Here is a 5,666-nt window from a genome sequence, read left to right as displayed (position 1 = left end):
AGTGGAGTGAGGAGGCTGGGAGGAAGGAGGAGCAGCAGACAGAGGATTCGGATTGGCAGCAGTGGACGGCGCAGAACTGCGGGTAGACGATAGGTTGCTCGAAGCACTTTCTGCCATCCAGGACAGGACCTGCTCACACTGCTCATTTTCTAATAACCGTCTCCCGCGTGGACCCATTAATTGGGCGATGAATGTGGGGACGCCAGAAACGTGCCTCTCTCCTAATCGCGCAGCAGTCGGCTGCGACACACCTGGATCAGGAGCTTGGCCTGTGCCCACACCCTGACTTGGCCCTCCGCGTCCTCGGCCGCGTCCACGTCCTCTAGGCCTACCCCTACCCCTCAGCATGCTGTATTACCAGTGATTTGATTTCACAGGCAGGAAATAAATTGGCGCAAGACTGCAGGCCAAATATAATTTTTCCCCTTTTTTGAAAACGAAAGGCCCCACTGCCTCTAGTGAATGAATAATCTAAGTTTAATAACTGTGCTGTGTCCCTGCTAATGTGTCACAGAACGTGAGGGTAGCAGAGTTATTAACTGTGGCAGAGCAGGTATTTTTTTTCCCAATTAAGGAAAGCAAATGGCGAAGCCAGGAGTAAAACGTAGCTGGGTGCGTATGATTTTTAAAGGTGTCACACGCAGCCGACACGTGTCCACCGCCCTTAGGACGGACAGAGGCCGGACAAATAGAATTATTTTCCGTTTTTTGGCACCAAAAGGCAGCACTGCGCATATTCTATGAACATGAGAAGTTTAATAACTGTGCTGTTTTCCTGCTAATGTGTCACAGAACGTGAGGGTAGCAGAGTTATTAACTGTGGCAGAGCAGGTATTTTTTTTCCCAATTAAGGAAAGCAAATGGCGAAGCCAGGAGTAAAACGTAGCTGGGTGCGTATGATTTTTAAAGGTGTCACACGCAGCCGACACGTGTCCACCGCCCTTAGGACGGACAGAGGCCGGACAAATAGAATTATTTTCCGTTTTTTGGCACCAAAAGGCAGCACTGCGTATATTCTATGAACATGAGAAGTTTAATAACTGTGCTGTGTCCCTGCTAATGTGTCACAGAACGTGAGGGTAGCAGAGTTATTAACTGTGGCAGAGCAGGTATTTTTTTTCCCAATTAAGGAAAGCAAATGGCGAAGCCAGGAGTAAAACGTAGCTGGGTGCGTATGATTTTTAAAGGTGTCACACGCAGCCGACACGTGTCCACCGCCCTTAGGACGGACAGAGGCCGGACAAATAGAATTATTTTCACTTGTTTTACAAGCAAAAGGCAGCACTGCGTATATTCTATGAATAATAACTGTGTTGTGGCCCTGCCTATACAATTCTTTCCCTGCAGTATCAATGGAGGGTGCAATGCTCTGCAGAGGCGATTTTGAGAAGCAAAAAAAAATGCAGCACAGCTAACAGCAGCCTGGACAGTACTGCACACGGATAAATATGGCCCTAGAAAGGACCGTTGAGGTTCTTGAAGGCTACACTCACTCCTAACACTCTCCCTGCCTATGCAGCACTTCTGTCCCTAATGCCGGGTGCAACGCTCTGCAGAGGCGATTTTGAGAAGAAAAAAAAATTGCCACTGCTAACAGCAGCCAACACACAGCTATCAGTGGCCCTAATAAGGACCTTTGGGGGTCTTGAAGCCTACACTAACTACAAATTCTTTCCCTACAGCAGCTCCGGTACAAACAGCACTGTCCCTCATCTAACTCACCAGGCATCTGAGCCGAACCCCGGGAGGGGCCGACTTTTATGTTCGGGTGACACCTGATCTTCCCAGCCACTCACAGCAGGGGGGTGGTATAGGGCTTGAACGTCACAGGGGGAAGTTGTAATGCCTTCCCTGTCTTTCAATTGGCCAGAAAAGCGCGCTAACGTCTCAGGGAAGGAAGTGAAAATAACCAGAACACCGCATGGTGTTCGTTACGAGTAACGAACATCCCGAACACCCTAATATTCGCACGGATATCAAGCTCGGAAGAACACGTTCGCTCATCTCTAGTTTTAACCTCTGTAATGCCCCCCACCACCTTTCCGCATTTGATCAATGCATCTTCCAGAATGTTTTAGATCAATTTATGGTGGTCTACATAAGCCATTTTTAGAATGAGTTTTGATTCAGTGTCTGATGAGATATTTTTAATTCCTTTTTCCAGAAGCTGAGAAATGTTGGCTTGGTCAGCACTGGAGGAGCAATGAAGTGTTTCCTAACCTGCGATATTTTACTGGACGCAAGATTATTTTTTACTATGACTTGTGTTACACCATATATTAACCCCTTAAGGACATGGCCTATTTTGGCGTTGTGGACCAAACAAATTTTGGTATATTTTCATCTCCATTTTTCGAAAGCCATAACTTTTTTATTTTTTCATTGACGCGGCCGTATAAGGGATTGTTTTTTTGCGTGGCGAACTGTAGTTTTTATTGGTTTTATTTTTCGGTACATAGACTATATTGTAAAACTTTTATTTCTTTTTTATGATCATTGGGAGAGAAAACGCATCAATTCTGCCATTGATTTATTTTTTAAAGCGTTAATTATGCAGCATAAATAACATGCTACATTTTTTTCTGCGGGCCAGTATAGTAGCAACGATACCAAAATTCTTATTTTTTATTTTTTTTTACTTTACTGCAATAAAACCCCTTTTTTTGGAAATGTTTTTTTTTCTAAATTGCTGCATTCAAAGTCCTATAACTTTTTAATTTTTGCATGCACGGAGCTCTGTGAGGGCTTATTTTTTGCAAGACGAACTGTAGTTTTTATTGGTTCAATTTTCGGGTACATACGTGTTTTTGATCCCTTTTATTGCGTTTTTTGGGAGGCAAAATGCTAAAAGTTAGCAATTTGCCTCAGTTTTTTAGCATTTTTTTACATTTTTTTGCCGTGCAGGATAAAAAGCATGTTCAATTTATTATACGGGTCTTTACGGACACGAAGATACCAAATATGTGGATTTTTTTATGCTAATATCAGAAAAAGCATAAAAAGGGGCGGGGGTATCCATTTTTCATAGGCAAAGGCAATACAGGACGCCGGTATCTGGCATCCTGTTGCCATGGCAACCAGCCGGGCTCTCTGCTATAACATCGCGAGAGCCAGGTGAAGTCACAGGGGAAGCACTCTCCCTCTGTGAACCCTTTCCCTGCTGCGATCTACTTAGATCGCAGCAAGGAAGGGGTTAACAGTGGGGGGCACGTCTCCGATGCACCCCTGCTGTTGCAGCGGGAGGCCAGCTATCACTGGCTGCCGGCTCCCGCTGCTGAAATGCGCGAGACCTGTCATGATCTCATGCTATCCCTATGACATAAGGATACGTCATGTTGCGGAAAGTACCCCACTCCCATAACGTACCCTTAATTACTTTTGTTCAACGATTTCTTTAGCCGTATTCCTGCCGTTTGCATTTAATTTATTTTATTTTTCAAGCCACGCCTGTAGCTAACATGAAAAGAGGTCTATGCAAACCAACAAACCCTAAACACCTACCTTTGATAGCTGTATGCTATGATTCTGCAGATACCAAAAAGGATAATCTGGCGCACACAGAGAACGTACTTTTTTTTTTAAGAACCCTGGCTTCACTTTCCATTAATCCCCTGACAACCATGGTCACCTGGACGTTGGTAGATGGGCCAATGTAATTCAATTGAATCATATACCAAGAACCTTGCATTATTTAATGTGGTTAGAGTATTGATTATAGGTATGTATACCTCTGATAGTACATTTATTTTGCGTGCTACTGCCATTTTTGGTTTCTGCTTCTACTGTATGTCGCAGCCATGCTTTAACGTGCACCTATATATTTCTATTGGGTAGTGCTGACCTAATTTATCTTTTTTTTGCTGCTTATAATGCTGTAAGCATGTATGTCTATTGACTGGGCAGATTTATGGCATTAAAAATGTAGTCCTTTTTAAAATGTAACACCCTTCAAGCAAAATCCTTGTTGCTAAAGGAAAATAGATACACTTAAAAAAAACAAAAAAAAACAAAAACTTTGTTATTAATTTGAGTTATGTACTTTTCAGGCCTGTCAAGTGCACAAATATCTCATTTTAGCATGTGTATATATATATATATATATATATATATATATATATATCAACTTGTTTCTCCCTCCCCCTTCTTACATCACCTAGCTCCACCCCTTGTGGGGTGGCTCTGTGTTTGATAACATCTCTCTCATTTCCTCTTCAGCCATCAAACAGTATGCATACCATCCAACACAATATAACTCACACATGAGCCCTCCCCACTCACCCAGACATAAATAACAGATCCGCATTTATGATCAGAACAAACAAATAGCACATCCTAATTGTCTTGTGCAGCAAAATATAACCGATTGTCAATTCACATTTCTTTGCACAGACAAACAGGCCCTCTACAGCACAGTACCCCACCCTTTGGAATTTACCTTCTCTCCCCGAGAACAAAGACATTTCTCTAGACAAATAATAGAACTGTCTAACAGGTTTCACTGCCTATAACCATCTTCTTTTATGTTCAAGCAGTCTGGTCTCTGTGGGTCTATAGCAATGGTAGTTTATGTAGGCTTAACCTAGGAGAGTAGGGTATAGAGAGAGTAGGGTATAGAGAGAGTAGGGTATAGAGAGAGTAGGGTATAGAGAGAGTAGGGTATAGAGAGAGTAGGGTATAGAGAGAGTAGGGTATAGAGAGAGTAGGGTATATTAGGGTACGAGAGTATATTACATTCTATGAGAGTAACCTCGTAAAATGTAATATACTTGCCTCACCTTACAAACTGAAAATTTTCACATACTTGGGTTTTATTTATTTATTTATGGACTGATAGGTTTATCATGTGAAACAGAAACTGGTATTGTACTGTACAAAGGACAGCCAACAGCGAACAAAGCACACACAGATAAGAAAAACCTTTTATGTACCATATGGCTTTTATATGTTTTGTCCAGTTTTAGTTATTCAATGACAAACAAAACAATACTTATGCCCAATTTTCACCTACATACTTCTTAAGGCCCATTTAGCCACAGCTATTATAGCTCAAAAGACGTCTTTTAAGCGATAATAATTGTGTGTAACTGTACTGACATCGTGCAGTTTTTGGTAAGCTGTCGCTCATCATTATCTTTCAGCATGCTGAAAGACAACCATTAGCCTTATCAGGGATTCACAGTGGGATACAGCTGATACTATTATTTCAGCTGTATCCCACTCCCTGCTGACAGACTGGGTATGAAGAACAGAGTGGTTCAGCTGGGTTCTCCATACCCCGCTCGGAGCACTCGCCTGTATAACAGCCAGGAGCTCCGTGTAGAGAACAGCTGGATGCAGAGAATAAGCGGAGCCAACCCTCTTGTCTTCTGCATCCTTCGCTCGGAGCGCTCAGCTGTATAACAGCCGGGGACTCAGAGCGGGGAATACCTGGATGCAGAGGGTAAGTGGCCCCACTTGTCTTCTGCATCCTCCGCTCAGAGCGCAAGGTGATCACTCAACATTTGAGCAATCAACTTGCGCTGTAAATAACAGAATGATTATTGTTCAAAAGTTGCTCAAAAGACATCTTTTGAGCGATAATCATTATGTCTAAATGGGCCTTTATATTCACCACTTCAGTTAGCAACCATTATCCTTAAGTCATTCCTTCTGTTCACTGTTAACCC

This window comes from Eleutherodactylus coqui, chromosome 2 (genome assembly GCF_035609145.1).
Source record: "Eleutherodactylus coqui strain aEleCoq1 chromosome 2, aEleCoq1.hap1, whole genome shotgun sequence".
NCBI classification, from domain to species: domain Eukaryota; kingdom Metazoa; phylum Chordata; class Amphibia; order Anura; family Eleutherodactylidae; genus Eleutherodactylus; species Eleutherodactylus coqui.
The sequence above is the reverse complement of the archived record's forward strand: the minus strand, read 5'-3'. Positions refer to the sequence as shown.